The sequence below is a fragment of the Phacochoerus africanus genome, chromosome 10, assembly GCF_016906955.1.
Source record: "Phacochoerus africanus isolate WHEZ1 chromosome 10, ROS_Pafr_v1, whole genome shotgun sequence".
Taxonomy (NCBI): Eukaryota; Metazoa; Chordata; class Mammalia; order Artiodactyla; family Suidae; genus Phacochoerus; species Phacochoerus africanus.
In genome coordinates this window covers 12,322,758-12,340,265 of record NC_062553.1, presented here as the reverse complement: position 1 = coordinate 12,340,265, position 17,508 = coordinate 12,322,758, and the positions used below count along the sequence as shown (strand labels likewise).

General features: G+C 44.2%; 1 long non-coding RNA gene across 2 annotated transcripts in view; it reads left to right on the top strand.

The window, feature by feature from the left end:
• The window catches only part of LOC125138097 (uncharacterized), a 156,458-nt gene that overhangs the window by 118,612 nt on the left and 20,338 nt on the right, over positions 1-17,508 (top strand). For both annotated transcript variants that reach the window (XR_007137576.1, XR_007137575.1), the window contains one exon: positions 8,419-8,643. This is a non-coding gene — a long non-coding RNA (uncharacterized LOC125138097). The remainder of the gene's footprint in view (positions 1-8,418; positions 8,644-17,508) is intronic.

Genomic DNA, 17,508 nt, shown 5'->3' with positions numbered 1-17,508 from the left:
CAATGACCGCTCCTGCAGGAATCTGCTTTATCAGTGCCACTGTGCTCATCCGTGTGCCAGTCATCACAAATGACGGTAGTCACCACGCCTGCGATGTGCTCCTCTATTTTGGCGCAGATTGGGGGTTTGGACTGGCATATGCACACGGTGCTCTGTGGAATGAGGGGTCAGTGGGGACCTGCTGTCTAGCACAGGGAATTCTACCCAATACTCTGGGATCACTTATGTGGGAAAAGAATCTGAGAGAGAAGGAATGTGTGTACACAAGCCGAATCGCTTCGTTGTACAGCAGAAATGATGACAACCTTGTAAATCAACTAAACTTCAATGAAACTTAAAAAAAAATTCCTTTCCTTCACCCCATCATCTTCAGCCGTCAATCAAGTGCCTGACCAATGACGATGGCTCAGTGAGCAAAAGAGGAGTAAAGGGTGAATATTTACTTTCTCTGTGGGGGCCTTTGCAGTCCCAACTTTAAAATATGACTATGTCAAGGTCTAAGGCACACTAGGGAGACCTTGATTCTCCTGGCATCAGGCTTTCGATGTTGATTCTTCTGTTGCTACTGTACAGTGCTGTGCTGTCTTTTTGGAGAGTCACTGGCTGCAGGTGGCTGCGGTGACCTTAAAAAGTGGCCAGTGGGAAATACAGCTAGTGTTCTAAGTGTAAAATACTCCCTAGATATTTCTGAAGATTTAGTCCAAAAGAGAGACGGTAAAACATCTCACTAATAATTTTACATTGCGTGCACATCCAAATGATAATATTTTGGTAAGTGGGGTTATATAAAGTATATTATTAAAATTAATTTTACTTGTTTTTTCATACGTTTAAAATGTAAAATTATATATGTGTGTTGCCTGGTATTCCTGTCGAATGTCACTGGGGTATAATAGCCCACTCTGATAAGAGAAAATATTTAAATCGTTAGAGTAACATATTTTTTAAACTGCTTATAAATATTTTTGTTCCCTCTAGTGAACATCCTGAAAGTTTAATGATCGAAGATAGAAATATTCTGCAGTGTTATTTCTCTGAGATAGGCAGCCACACATTTTGGGGATATTTTCTTTCATTATCCTTTCATTTTATAAAACAAAACTGAAACCACACTGCGTATCCTCTTGAGCACTGAGCTTCCTTTCCCACTTACAGTTATGTTGTAAATATTTTACCATGTGATTAAATATTGTTAGAAAAGATGATTTTTATGGGTGCAAAGTATTCTGAAAGTGGTTCAGATTTCCTCTTCTCTGAGCTTCTGACCAGTGGAATATACACCTAGGGATCAATAGCCAATGATGGATGGAGAATGGTTTTATTAAGTGGTCTTCAGGCAGGCTCCCAAGAATCCATCTTTTATTACCTGGTGAAAGATGGATTCGAGAGCATAATTTAGGCTTGAATTTGAATCTCGAGACCTGCATGATGTGTGTGTGTGTGTGTGTGTGTGTGTGTGTGTGTGGTGGGGGAGAGTTGCCTTCCTCACACTTCCCCATAGAAGGAAAGATGAAGTGCCTTCTCTGTGGGCTGAATGCAGGTACAGAGGCATAAACATCCTTTTCCGCCCAGCATGTTCTAGTACTAGTAGTTCAAGCTCAGCTGTTGCAAACTGTTCTGCCAGCTTGGCTGTTTGGAATCATGTTGTTTGGTGCATATTGGTTGCCTCTAAGGATCGTAGGTAGGTGGGAGCCATGGTCTCTTCCCCATGACCTTGCTACCTTGCTTCAGATGTTCCCCCCAAGTTACAATGAATTCTGCTGCCGTGCAAACCTCTATCAGCAAGCAAGGCCCATGGCAGTCGTTGCTATGACCTTGTCATCTTGGTGAAGCTCTGGTTCTTTACCCTTTGACATGTTTAAAAGCACCTTGCAAGAAAGGTTTACTGCAGGCAGATGTAGCAGTGTTACAGAGGTAGGATGAGCCAGCTTTCCAGTTGGATCAGGGACTAGAATTCTCTATCAAGATGAAAATGCGACCAAGCTAGGCTGCCCCACTGAAGTCCACCGTGAGGCTCCTCAATTCTTTTGTTGTTGTTGTTGTTGTTGCTATTTCTTGGGCTGCTCCCGCGGCATATGGAGGTTCCCAGGCTAGGGGTTGAATCGCAGCTGTAGCCACCGGCCTACGCCAGAGCCACAGCAACTCGGGATCCGAGCTGCGTCTGCAACCTACACCACAGCTCACGGCAACGCAGGATCCTTAACCCACTGAGCAAGGGCAGGGACCGAACCCGCAACCTCATGGTTCCTAGTCGGATTCGTTAACCACTGCGCCACGACGGGAACTCCGAGGCTCCTCAATTCTTAAACTCCATGTGCGTTGTAGTGGGGATACCTGTGTGGTATTTTGAACCAATCTACATGTTTGCACACTGTTCATTTCAACAGCGAGGAATTATTTCAAATATTCCTTATGCTAAATGAATGAACCCTATATTTTAGATCAAGAATTTGATATTCGAAGTGATTGTCATGGAGCTTCTGGAGTTGGGACTTCTAATTAGAATCTTTCAAATGTTAATTAATACTCCTGGGGCGTGTATTTCTGATAAGGGTTCTGCAAATGTTAACTAACCTCCCCTATGGAGTAGATTGAAACTAATTTAGACACATCCGCACACGCATGCACACCCATGCACGAAAGCGTGCACTCTCTCACTCACACACACACACACACACAAACAGTTCTATGCTGATGTACCTTAAAATAAATTATAGACATTATAATATGAAAAGCCTGAAAAATTTGGAGAACTGTATAATCCCGAACTCACTTTTCAAAGCCTTTAAAATTGAAAAATTGGTCTAGAAACATTGTAAGAACAGGTTTATTAATGAGTTTCCTGGTTCAAACTGGGGCTCCGTGTCAAAATAAAATAAACCAAGCTGGAATAGGTTGCGGCATAAACCATTTTCTATTTTTTCTTTCCCCAGCTCATTTTAGGTTTTTGTTTGTTTGTTTGTTTGTTTGTTTTATTATTATTTTTTATTTTTTTATTTTTTGTCTTTTGTCTTTGTTGTTGTTGTTGTTGTTGTTATTGTTGTTGCTATTTCTTGGGCCGCTCTCGTGGCATATGGAAGTTCCCAGGCTAGGGGTTGAATCGCAGCTGTAGCCACCGGCCTACGCCAGAGCTAGAGCAACGCGGGATCCGAGCCGCGTCTGCAACCTACACCACAGCTCACGGCAACGCCGGATCGTTAACCCACCGAGCAAGGGCAGGGACCGAACCTGCAACCTCATGGTTGCTAGTCAGATTCGTTAACCACTGCGCCACGACGGGAACTCCTGTTTGTTTGTTTTTAGTATCAGATATTTGTTGGACAGACGGGGGCTAAGCTATTCAAAAATTTATATTCAAAGCACAAAATGAAATAAAAATGACTACAAACAAGAACTGAATTAATAATGGTAGGAAAATGAAAAATCGAGTCCATAGTCTCTCTTCCCAGGTGAATTCCCTTTGCTATTTAGAGCCGCTGCTGTCCAGACACATGTCTTTTTGGAGATGTGCAAGGAAAGCTCACTGCTGTTTGTTTCTGCCAATGCAGCTCGATCTGGGATTCCTGGGTTGGAGTGGGCATATTCTTTTATGAACTGAGTAATTAGCCCATCTGGTTACAGTCTCAGAAAGGTGCTGGGACTGGAGAATTAACCTCAATACTTATTTCACGTCTGTTATGGGAGCTAAGAGATAAAGTTTATGAAGGTGCTTTGTTCATTGTAAAGAAGTATTTCTTTATCATTATGAAGATTACCAATAGCTCCATAAACCCTTTATCTACACAATCTGGCTGCTTATGTGCATTTTATTAACAGTTAATATGTGCCTATAGACCCTCCCCTTTTTGAGATTTGGGTTTCAGGCCGTCGATACACATGTATTGAACAACTGCTAGCAGCCAGGGGCTCAGTGCAAGAACCAGCTATGGCTTCTGCCTCTGAGACCCATTAATACACTCAGAGAAACAAAGCATACACTGAACATTCAGGGAACAAGGCAGCATCTGCTTACGTGTCAATTTGTTATGTGGTTTAAATAACCAGAGAAAGGAGTTTCTGGAGGCCGGATTCAAAGGTAACACATTCCAAGGGGTGCATGTTCATTTTAAATATTTCTAGGAAGGTTGCAAGATGCTTTAGTCCACCTCACCTTCCTGCTTCCTGGGGTTGGAAGTGGACATCTGTATTTGGAGCTAGTTCCTTTTTTTTTTTTTTTCTTGGGTTTTCTCTAAAAATTTTCCACGGGCCCGAGAGCCAAGGGGTGTGTGCCGTGTCCGTTCCTTCCCTTCCCCCAAACACCCACCTTAGGTCACCTGATTTCCTGTGCAAAGGGCAATTCCTCAGGACAGGATCCTTTGCCTAAATCTGTCACAATCAGTTTCAAACCATTTCCCACTCTGTTGTTTGGTGCTTGATGAGACCTTTGGTGATTTAGTGACAGTTTCCCGCCCTGTTGCATGTTTTGTCCAGAAAGAAGTGTTATGGAAGCTAGAGAAAAGTAGGAAAGTTTTCTGAATGGATGCTCAGGTGTCACCATAGGTGATCCAGGAAGGGAGGATGAGTGAGAGTGTGTGTGTGTTGTGGGTGTGTTCCAGTGTGGTGATGGGAGAGCAGAGGTGGGTCTGCGGTTTCCCCTCCTTTTCAGTTTAGACTCTCAGTTTTCCTAAATCTACTGTACATTTGACTGAAGCTGCCAGGACCTCAGACTCTAAGGTATTCACAGATGAAGCTTAAGAAAGGTCAAGCCATTTTATTTTATTTTATTTTAGTCTTTTTAGGGTCACACCCAAGGTATATGGAGGTCCCCAGACTAGGGGTGGAATTGGAGCTATAGCTGCTGGCCTACACCACAGCCACAGCAATGCCAGATCTGAGCCACGTCTATGGTCTACACCACAGCTCAGGACAATACCAGATCCTTAACCCACTAAGCAAGGCCAGGGATCGAACCTGTGTCCTCATGGATGCTAGTCAGATTTGTTTCCGCCAAGCCACGACAGGAACTCCAAGATCAAGCCATGATGACTACTAGTGATTTTAAGGCTTTTGTCGTTCTTTGGGTAAAATCACTAGTTCCCACCAGAAATAAGCAACAGGCAACCTACAGCCCATTGACAGGAATCTGCTTTCTAAGCAGGGCGATTTAAGTCTCAAAAATCCCTTCCCAATCCTCTTCCGGTGCCTTTCTCCTAACCCGCGTCACTTGTCACTTGTGGGGGAGGGAGGGGTCCTTATCAGGAAGCTCAGGTCAGCCGGCACCACCCAGTGCACACATGTCCGCCTTGCCCAGTCTCCCACAGCTTCCTTCACCAGAGTTCTTGCCTCTAACATTCACCATCAGTGCAAGAATCCTGGAGAAACGGCTTCTCCCAATGTCTCGGCATCAGTGTGCATCTGGATATTCCCTTGCGTCTGTGCCATCGAGATCTGAAGAGTGACCATCTCAGGCAGCCCTAGTCCCCCCGAGCGTGGTGTGATCATAGCTGATACTCTTTTTATTTGTATGATTATTTATTATTTGCGGCAGCCCCTCTGCCCCCAATGCCGACGCCCTGAGGGTGGGGACCTGTTCTTGTATCCTGCTAGAACAGGGCCTGGACACTCCATAAATATTAGGCAAATGGATTCCAAATTTACAAAGACCCTAGCCTTTCAACCAAGAGAAAAGAAAAGAACCTTCTAAGGTGCTCGGTATGTGGGTCTGACCGGGTTGCTCTACGGCGTGGTAGGGAGTTGAGATGGGGAAACTTCATTTTGATAAATGTGATTCCAAGGGGCCCTTGGAAGGGTCCCCTCATTGCCTGGGTCTCTCAGGTGGACTAGCAGAAAGTCCAGGAGGAAAGTCCAGGCAGGAGTGAGGCCGGTGGAGGACCATGCATTGAGCTGAGCAAGGTGAAGGCAGAGCAGGGGAAGGAAGATGTGGCCTGAGGAAATGCATCAGCTTTGGGGCTACAGGGTCAACCTCTTTTTTAAAAAAAACTGTTTTATTTTCAGATTGTAAATTCCTGCAGCCTCACAGTAAAACTAAAACAAAAAGACAAGTAGGAAAGACATCGATGTTAATCTTGCCACTTGGTCCTAACGACTGTGAACATGTTAGCAAGTTTCTTCTCTCTCTTTTTTTCCCCTCTACACTTGTACTTCACTTATTTTGGTTTAAAATATTTGATCGCATCAGGTGTACCCCTTTTGCACCCTGCTTCCTTCACTTAACACCATTTGAAATGCTTTTTTTCCATTTAGTGTCATTAAAAATACTTTGAAAACGTCTTTTTGATGGTTATGTATGCTTCCATCTTCTGGTTATGTCGTAAGCCCTATTGTTGTATAACTTGCCTCTGTCTTTTTTTTTTTTTTTTTAAGTAATCATAGCAAATGAGTGATGGTAATCTTTGCATGTAAATTACCAGCTGCAATTTTGGTGATTCCATTCGGGTGCATTGCCAGACGTGGACTTACTGAGCTAAGGGGTAGGACTCTTTCACAGACCTTGAAGCATGTGGCCACACTGTTTTTGCAGAAGGACTGTGACAATTTACACGGAGGGTTTTATCGTGAGACTCTTCTGGGAACAGAACAGGATTTGCTAACTCTGGAGAGAACCACTTCTCGAAAAATCTGGATGAGAATTTCAGGCTTTGTAAACCAGATGGATTTTAGGTTTCCCTTACACTCTTTGTGTTCACTGACCTTCTAGTCTCCTGCAGTAAGTGTAAGCATGGCATTGGGAAAATTCCAGACTGTGTCCATGGAGCTCAGAGCCGACAGTAAAGGGAATTCTGTGCATTCCTGGGACAGAGCTGCTGAGGGGAGGGGGTGTCAGGCCAGGGGTCCAGCCCACTGTACAGGAGGAGAATACTTGAGACACTCAAGGGAGAGGTGACACTGTGGGGAAGAGTGGACCAAAGCCTTAGAGGTTCCAGATTTTAAGGTCAGTGGGCTCTCCTGGTGTTCATTTAAACAGGACCCATATTGTCTTTGATGGACGTTATCACAAACAAACACTTTTTGTCTGTTTTATGCACGAGGGGTCTATTTGATTTGGAAGGGGGCTCCTCTGAGCCCCCTTTCTACATTGACATTTTCTGGGTTTATAGGTAGGTTTTTACTATCCCATTTGATGGATAGGTAAATCAAGGCATTCACAGAGAGCTGGCTTTGCACTTTAGTAGCTGAGTGATTTGGGGCAAGTTAAGTTTTCTGAGCCTCCATTTTCTCATTTCTTTCTTTCTTTTTTTCTTCTTTTTTTTCTTTTTAGGTCCGCACATGCAACATATGGATGTTTCCAGGCTAGGGGTCCAATCGGAGCTACACCTGCCAGCCTACGGCATAGCCACAGCAAAGCCACAGCCACAAGAACACAGGATCTGAGCCGCGACTGCCACCTACATCACAGCTCACCACAATGCCGTATCCTTAACCCACGGAGCGAGGCCAGGGATCGAACCTGTCACCTCATGGTTCCTAGTCGGATTCGTTTCCGCTGAGCCATGACTGGAACTCCCATTTTCTCATTTCTAAGGTGGGAGGGATAGTGTCCACTCAGCAGGGCTGTTATGAGGATGGGAACCAAATGCCAACTTTACTCGAGGCCAGGCTCAGGCTTTGGGAATTAGCATCTAAACCACATTTGCCAAATTCTGACTTTCTCTTTCTCTCCCAGGCTGGCCCCACACTTGTCATGATTAATTGAAGACACCCTGATCAGTTTAGGCATAGACGAGGAAAAGAAATGTGTTCATTGAGTGTGTACCCAATGGAACTTCAGGTCTGTTGGGACGGGCGGCTTTGAGAGCTGTGGTGTGGGTCGCAGACGCAGCTTGGATCTGGTGTTGCTGTTGGGGTCTGGGTTGCTAGGGGTCTCATCAGCTGCAGCTCCGATGAGACCCCTAGCCCAGGAACTTGGATGTGCCATGGGTGTGGCCCTAAAAAGAAAAAAAGAAAAAAAGAAAAAAAACCAAACCAAAACATGCAGCTTCATCATGGTGATCTTTCATAATAGCAGTGTTTCTTTTGTAGCCTGGGAGAAAAAAACCTTTTGTCCCTTCTGTTAAGGAACTAAAATCTGGTCCCACAAAGTCTCTTGCAACCTTTCCTTGCTTCCCAACTTGATCCTAACATGCTGTGTGATTTTAGGAATCCCTCATTACCTCTCTGGGCCCCTCCTTCCTGTAAAAAGGTGGATTGGGTCAGGTGACATTAATGGATCTTTCAGCTCTGCAGTTTTTAAATTCTATCAGGATTTAGGAGTAAAAAACTTTCTTTTCTGCAGAAAAAAAAATGACCATCATCCAAAGTTGGCCACTTGGGGTCGCTAGCGATCTGAGAGACTAGCTGGTGAAGGCGTAAGAGCGTGTGGCACTTCAGCGAAGAGATTCTGGGTGGGTTATGAAATTTTCTTTTTGTCTCTTCCTTCAGCTCCAAGATTCATCTGAAGGCGTGATCACATCCTCAATGTTGAGTGGACCATGAGCCGGCTGCCAGAGACAGGGTTCCAAGCCGGGCCAGGCCCATCCCAATGCCCACCCGAAAAGAAGGGACAGAGGAAAGAAAGAAACAAAATCCTGGGGCTCCACTGGCTTTCTTTTTGACTCCAGCTGAAGTTGCTGCATAGTGTGGCCTTGCCAGTCCTCGCCTTGAAAAGTAGGTCTTGCAAAGTGAAACTGCGTGGCACAAAACATGCCTTAGAGAGGCGGGGTAAACCTTTGTCTCCAAGAGTCAGGAGTTAGCAAAGGCAGATGCACGGAAAAATTCCCGCCCAGGAGCTGCTGGGTGTCCCTCCTGGCAGTTTTCCTGGTGGGCCAGTGGTTGAGGTGGAGGAGGGGCAGCCCGGGAGGTCCCTGCAGAAACAGGGAGGAATCACTGAACAAGAAAGAAGTAAAATAAAACAAAGATCTAAAAAGCTCAGGATCCGCCCACACAGGGGACAGGGTCCCAGCAGCATACTTAGCGCAGGCCAGGCCCCTCTGGAAAGCTGGCTGAACCTTGCCCTCTGGGCACAAGGAAAAGCAGCTCTTCTGCCAGGACCGCTGTATAAACATCCTTTTCCTACAGGATCTCGTGGCTTGGGGTTCCAGTGGAGGGCAGGGAAAGTGTCCTAATGGAGACAGATTTCAAACTCCCGCTGTCCCTTTTCAGATCATAAATTACTGTTAATTCTGTTTACACCCCAGCCCCCTTCCTCTCTTAATAGTTAGAGAAAGAGCAATCGACGGCAAAATCAAGGCTCCAAGGGGTGTATGGCAGCCCCGCTCCGCTGGCTGAGAAGCAGCCAAGTGTTGCCTCATCCTGCACTTCCCTGCAACAAAAGTTAAATATTTATGTACCACAGGTGCCTTGCCTTGCCTCCTGCAATATCCTTTTGTAGTTTTGCTGTCAGCGAGCAGTGCGAGAGCTTCCATTTCTGTTTAACTGGAAAGGGAAACTTGGTTTGTTTGTTCCCTTTCTCTCCCTCCTCCAACTCGAGGAGGCTCCATGAGCCAGGCTGGGAGGCCTGGGGAGGAGGCTGCTGAGAAGTCGATCCAGGATCTGTGTGGTTTCTCCTTGTTCAGGCATCATCTTGTTTTGTAGTAAGCACTCCCCGGGGCCCTTTGCCCAAGCCATCCTTGCCTGAGAGGTATGCCCGAGCTTGAAGTTGGTTGGCTCTGGGTTTCAATTCTAGGTCAACCCACTTATTTAGCTGGTGACTTGCTCTCTTAGAGTCTCAGTCCTCATCTTTAAAATGGGGATAATAATAATATTTTCCTAAGAGAGTGGTTGGGAAGATGAAAACTAGTGTATAAAAAGTGACTGAGGCCACGTGAGATTTTGGTAAATGCCAGGTCTTCTAAAAATATTTTTGTTGAAATGTAGTCAATTTATAAAATTATATTTGTGTCAGGTATACAGCAAGGTGTTTATATATATGTGTGTGTGTGTGTGTGTGTGTATACACTTTTTAAGATCCTTTTCCATTATAAATTATTATAAGATGTTGAGTACAATGCCCTGTGCTGTACTGTAGGTCTTTGTTGGTTATCTATTTTACATGTAGTAGTATGTATATGTTAATCACAAATTCCTAATTTATCCTCCCCAGGCCCTCTCTCCCCTTCGGTAACCATAAGTTTGTTTTCTATGTCTGTGAGTCTATTTATGTTTTGTAAATAACTTCATTTGTATCCTTTTCTTAGATTGCACATGTAAGTGCTATCATATGGTATTTGTCTTTCTCTTTCTGGCTTACTTTCACTTAGTATGATGATCTCTAGGTCCTTCCATGTTGCTGCAAATGGCACTGTTCCATTCCTTTTTATGGCTGAGTAATATTCCACTGTGTATATGCACCACATCTTCTTTATCCTTTCATCTGTCAGTGGACACTTAGGCTGCTTCCATATCTTGGCTGTTGTGAATAGTGCTGCTATGATCATCGGGGTGTAAATGCCAGTTCTTGCTTCTTTCTTGATTGTGTTTCCAAGATAGTAGCCATCACCCACATGTGGCTATCGAGCACTGGAGAAGAGCTGGAAGTTAAAATACACAAAGGATTTCAAAGACCTAACAAAGAAAAAAAATTTTTTAAAAATCTCATTACTAATGTTTCATACTGATTACATGTTGGAATGACAATCCATTCTAATAATGGATTAAATAAATACATTTTTAAAGTTAGCCTTCATTTTACTCTTTAAAAGTGTGGATATGGGAAGAGTTTAAATGATGCCTGTGGCTTGTATTTGGGGCATCCATTATATTTCCATCAGGCTGCCTTGCTCACCAATTCCTCTATTCAAAATTGTTCCTTTCTTCAAAGCCTAGCTCAAGCTTTCCTGTCTTCATGAGGCAGTAAGGTCAATCTCTTCCTTCTCTGAAATCTGCTGGAGGTTTTGTTGTTGGAGAAAGTCACAACGTGGGTGTTTGTTAGCTGAATTCCAGCAGGAGAAGCATGTAAAGTGTTCAGCCCAGGGCTTGACAAGTTGTAAACCGATAGATGTTATCATCCTATTTTTCTTGCTATTTTCATTAGCGTCTGGATACTAAGTTCAGTAACTGGTTATATGCTGTCTCAGATTCTTCTTCGGTTCTTTCTTGTGTGTTTAGTTTTGCTGAATATGACATCTTAGAGGACAGAGACCACATCACCTATCTCCTGGGTCTGTCCTTAACCCACAGAGCCATGCTAGGCACAGTGAATTCCCTCCCACGGTCATCCATGGACAAAGGCAGAGCCTATTGACTGAATAGCTTGGCTTCTTAGAGTCACTGACATTGCTGCTTTTACTCCACAAATACTTGCTCTTCCTGGAAAGCTTTCTTCATTTCCCTTCTTACTTCATTGAGCTAACTCTTTTGCATCCTGAAAAATATTAATAGTTGTTAAGTACCAGTAGCACTTCCTAGGTGCTGCCCCCCACTCTAAATATAGTTTACAGCTGCCCTGTAAGGTATTATCATTCCTCTCACTTTACCGATGAGGAAACTGGGGCACCGAGAGATTAAGGAACTCATCCAAGTTACCCAGTTGATAAGTGGTAGGGGTGGTGTTCAGACTCAGGTGGTTTGGAGTTCCCATTGGGACTCAGCAGTAACAAATCCGACCAGTAACCATGACGATGTTTGATCCCTGGCCTTGCTCAGTGGGTTAAGGATCCTGGGTTGCCATGAGCTGTGATGTAGGTCATAGATGCAGCTCAGACCTAGTGTTGCTGTGGCTGTAGCATAGGCCGGCAGCTGAAGCTCCGATTTAACCCCTAGCCTGGGAACTTCCATATGCCGCAGGTGCAATCCTGGAAAAAAAAAAAAAGGCAAAAACCTCAGGTGGTTTGGTCCTAGACCCCTTGATGTACTGTATCTCCGGGCTCAGTGTTACCTTCACCAGGGGCCCCTCTGGAGCCCTTCTCCATAATCTTAACTTATTCCTTTTCCCTCTCCATCAGAACTTTGTCATAACTCTTACATCCTAGATTAGAATCTCTGGTTTATTTATTTATTTATTAATTTATATTATTATTTTTTGTCTTTTTGCCTTTTCTAGGGCCGCTCCTGTGGCATATGGAGGTTCCCAGGCCAGGGGTGGAATCGGAGCTGTAGCTGCCGGCCTTTGCCAGAGCCACAGCAACGCAGGATCCGAGCCGCGACTTTGAGCTACACCACAGCTCATGGCTACGCCAGATCCTTAACCCACTGAGCAAGGCCAGGGATCGAACCCATAACCTCATGGTTCCTAGTCGGATTCATTAACCACTGCGCCACGGCAGGAACTCCCTGAATCCCTGGTTTACAATCAGTTCCTCTCATTGACCTGAAATCTCCCCAAGAAACTCAGCACCTGAGGCCTACTGAGCCCTTTGTGGGTATCCCAGGGAAGAAGGAGCATGGCTTCAGGTGACAAGTTCCTCAAGCCTCCCAAGAGGTGGGTCTAACAGATCTTTCTCTTCCATGTCATCATCCTGTTATTTTTTCATTCCACTTATAGCAATCTTTAACCATCCTTTTTTTTTTTTTTTTCCCACTTGATTAAAAAAAATCCTTTCATTCTCCCAAGAATGAAGGTGGGGAACTTATCCATCTTGTTCACTGTTTCACTCCTATGCCTGGCACAGAATGTATGTTTCAGTCAATATTTGTTGAGTTGTATAAATGAATGAATGAATTCACTGAGTGTCTACTCTATGTGTCAGGCACTGTGAAAATACCATGGTTCTTGCCTTCACGGTTTATAAGTTTATGGTGTGACGGTGATGGTGGGGAAGGTGGGGCCGGAGGCAACAACATCATAGAGGCAGAGAAAGGACAGGAAAGGACTTAGCATGCAGGGCTGCGGGAGTCCAGAAAGGATTCCTGCAGGAAGTGACAATGGAGAAGAGACCCAGTACATCAATGGGAGACAGGCAAGCTGAAGGGGAAGGTGAGAGATGAGCGATGGGGGAGATGGGAAGTGATTCCAGGTGGGGGGTGGGGGAGAGTGGGAAAGGTATGGCAGAAAGTATGACACGTCCATTGGGTGCAAAGAGTGGAAGGAAGTGTCCTGAGAAATCAATCAGGATACCTGTGCTTTCTCTTCACAGATTCCTTTCTCCACCTCCAGCCGCCTAGGTTGCCCTTTTCATCTTTGTTTCTGGCTTGACTAGGTTTAGTGAATGGTTTCCGTAGACAGAGTTTGCATCGCTTCACTTGCTCAGGAAGCCGCAGCACTCCCAGTTGCCTATGTTATCATAATTCCCTACAGTTATCTCGTGATCTACCCTTTTCTGTCTATTTTTTGCATGAGTTATCATTTGATCCTCACAATAACTAGCTGAGTTCTCTCAATTCTCAGCCTAGACCTAAAACTTGTCTGTTATCCGTCCCTTACCTCCATCCTATCGTGATTCTTATAATTTTATGACTCTTCTTTGCTCTTCCCTGCACAGATGCTCGATCTGCCAATGAATTTGCATCCCTCTCTCTATGTATTTCATTTAAGAACCTCCCAAGTCAAAAATCCACTATCTGATGAATACTTAGAGGGTAGAACAATATAATAGTTATACTCAGATCTATTCTGGGAGGTCAAGGGTATGTGTTCTTAGATTTTATGTTTTGTGTACTTCCATTGTTGTACATCGTTGTAGACTGTCTATTATGTATTTGGAACGATCCTACTCTTTAGAAATTTCTTCTCATAGAGAGTTTTGATGTGTCTACCTAAGGGGTCTGTCCTCTGGTCTTGGTTCTACTGTTGGTCTGTCAGGCACAGAATAAAAGAGTAACTAAATGCATCTGTGGCATCTTTTTTTTTTTTTTAAAAAGAAGCTATAACTTTCTGTACATTATTAAAACAATGTCATAATAGTGTTGATAGTTGTAAGAAATAGGTGGTTGTGGCTGTCTTTTTGCAGGGAGGAGGGGTACAAGCATGGATGGCTTTATGCCCGGGGCATATCCAGATGTGGTCCAGGCTCCTGGATAGTGACCCTGATCAGGAACTTGCTTCTCACCTGTGAGCCATTGTCAACACCCAGCGGTGAGGCCGACGGCACATCCATCAGTATCAAAGGGTTACTCTTTAGTAAAATACCCAGTGAGGAGGCAGAGGTGAAACCACTGCCATGAAGAGAATTGGGGGTGGAGTATATCCAAGTCACATGACTCCCTCCCACACCTATCCCCAAATGCCACAATTGGGGGTCTCCCCCCCAAGACAATAGGCATGCTGGGGAAGTCAGATATGGGGAAGGGCTCCTGGAAGGGAAATTTGGGGGAGCTCAGGGGTCTAAGAGACACACAGCTACCCAGACTCCTCAACGCAGGAATTGAACACTGTAGGAAAATTTTACTGAGATCTGAACTCAGCACTCCTGCACCCTAGCTAATCTTAGAACACAAAGTGAGGACATGAGTGAGGAAGAGAATGGAATTTCCTTCGTTTTAGCAGAACAGAGATCTCAAAGCACCTAAATCGAAACCAATCAGTCCATTTCATTTCCTTTAAATTCTATTTACACTCCCTGCATTCAGAATTCAAGCAATGCAGTCTCCTAAGACCCTTTTGTTATGAAAGGCATCTGAATTCAAGATGACAACTGATTTGTAGGGCTTTAGCCAGAGGAAGTGAATCTGAGCAAACAACCCCGGATGCTGTCATTCTGTTTGCTAAAAATTATATTTCGATTTCTGTTTCTAGTCGGCTCTTGGGCAAAACAAATGCATAATTAAGAACTTCACCTCTGACAGCTTGGCTCTCCTTTCTTTTTCCTTTTAGCTCAAATAGGAAATTTCCATTCTCATATAGTAATATCAAGATACCCTGCTACATTGAATCAACTGGTAGGTTTTGAAAATAAGCATAGCAAACCATATAAAAATACGAAAATCCACTTTTAGGGTTTTAGATTCATGCCGTTTAATTGTTCGTCTATTTCCATGATAAGGTGAACGGGTCCTGTGTCACCGGAGGGACTGTATCCTGCTGTTTTTTTCCCATCCTCATTTACAATGATTATGTTATCAGGCTAGCCAGGCAAAAGGGTGGAGCAACTATAATTTCAAAGCAGGATTAGGTTGAAATAACGAGGTCACCAAGTTGTGGTTACCAAGGCAACGTCACATCTAAGAATATGGGATGCTTCTAGGAGATGAGGCAAAGCCTGGAGCCTTTTTTCCCTCTTTGCACAAAAATCACTCACTTCCCAGATAAAAATTGCTTATTAATTGCTTTTAAATACATCTATTCTTTATTTTTAGGAAACAGTTTTTAAAATAAAACCTTGATTTAACGTTTTAATTTTTATTATTTTTGTAGCCAGTAATACACGTCGGGATAATCAACTGGATCTTTGTTTACGTCGCCTTTGGGGATTATGTTTACTTTCTTTTCTTCCAATGTTTTCCTTTCTTTCTTTCCTTCCTCTCTCCTCTGTCCCTCACTACCCTTTCTTTCTCTGCTAATAGTGCAGAGAAAAGGCATGGAACGAAACGAGAAAAATTGAAAGTTGGGTGCTCTGCTCCGATTTTGAGATCTACAAAATTGTGATCCGTGACGAGCGCTATACCCTGCGCCCAGCATACGCATTCCATACCCCCTGGCCACCTGAAAAGTACTGAGCTCAAGAGAGACTAACCTTTGGTCTGCATTGTCTCTCCTTGAAATTTCAATCCTTATTTTAAATTATGGACCATGGAGGCAAAGCAGCCAAGGGGGAGAAGATCCAGCCGTCGGTGTTTCTGATCAATATTAGCTATGGGTCCCAACCAATTCCTACCAATTAACCTTTTTCCTTTGAACTCGTTTCTGGCGTCTGAATTTTCCGATAATGGCTTCAAGTGTTCTTCATCTTAGTTTCTTTTCTTTTCTTTATTTTTTTAAAAAAAGAGGCTTATTTTATATGGGCTCATGTTGGTGCGGCACAGATTTTGCTTAGGTCTTTTTTTTTTTTTTAATTTAAAGAACATTTCTGACCTAGTGTTGAATCAGTGGATACGGAGATGGGAACCATCCATTCCCTCACATGACAGCACGACTGCCCTTTAGGGCATGTTAGCTGTTCACCTTTTGCCCTGGTTTTGCATAAAGAGTAGGAAGTGTGCCGGCAAACAGAGCCCTGTTCCTGCGCCAGTGTTTCTACCTCCTGGACCTCTCGTCAGAGGAGCCGCATTGTCTTCAGTCTTGAGCCTGTAGTGATGGAAAGCTTACGGGTTTCAGAGCCTGCCTGGTCCATGTTTGAAGTGTTGCTGTGTGACTGTGGACAGGTGAAATCCCCTCTCTGATGTTCTCCCCAGCACCCGGTAAGGACTGAACAAGATGTCCTGGGAACGGCTCTTAGCTCAATGTCTGACACCTGTAGGACCTCAAAAAAACCCTCAGTTTCAAAAATAATAAGAATGTCTATGAAGTTCACGTCTATCCTCCCTATCACTCATATTATCTTCAGAGGTTTTCCTAAAATATAAATCAGACGATATCATCTCCCTGCTGTACTGGGTTCATGTCCATGTGGAATCTGTGAATGTGACCTTATATGGAAATGGGGTCTTTGCAGATGTAATTACACCAAAATGAAGTCATACTGGATCAGTGTGAGTCCTAAATTCAATATGACCAGTGTCCCTGTAAGAAGAGGGACATGTGGGCACAGACACAGACACACAAAGAGGAGAAGGCCATGTGGTGAGAAAGTGGAGATTGGGGTAATGCGTCTACAAGCCAAGGAAAGGCAAAGACAGCTAGCAACCACCGGAATTTGGGAAGAGGCTGGGGAGGGTCCTTCCCTAGAGCATCCGGAAGGAGCATGGCCCGTGGACACCTGGCTTTCAGACTTTTAGCCTTCAGAACTGTGAGGAAATAAATTTCTGTTGGTTTAAGCCATACCATTTTTTACAACTTGTTACAGCAGCTCGAAGAAACTAATACACACACTTATAGTCATGCTGTGGTTCTCTCTGTCATTAGAATGAGGTCTTGAGTCCCTAATCCAGCTCAGGTCCCCCAGATCTGCTCCCTGATGGTCTCTCCAGCTTCATCACTCTCCATCCTTTCCTCTGAACTTAATGTCTTTCAGTCTCTCCCAGCACAGCTCTCTCTTTCCCGGAACCCTCTCTTAGATACTATCTGCCCATCTCTTCTTGGAACAAGTCTTACTCTCCCCAGTCACCTGGTTACCACCCACGTATCTTACAGGTATCAGTTCGAACATCTCTACCTCCAAGGTTCTTCCCCAACACCAAGACTGCTGTAAGCCCCTCCAAGTACTTCTCAGAACCATCAACATTCGTCTAGTTACTTACATCCAAGGTTGTATTCTCAGTGGACCCTGCTCTCAAGGAGGTCAGGACCTGTCTTTGCTCTTGCTTACAGCTGAGATCCTATGACACAGGACCTGGCATCATATAGGCTCACAGTTAGTGTGAACTGAGTGAACGAATGAATGAATGAATGAATGACTGAATACATGACTGCTTGGCATGAGGTTAAAACTCTTAGTAAGATTTGGTGAGATGTCAAAATGCTGCGGATGGGGTTGGAGATAAAGTTGTAGCAAATTTTCA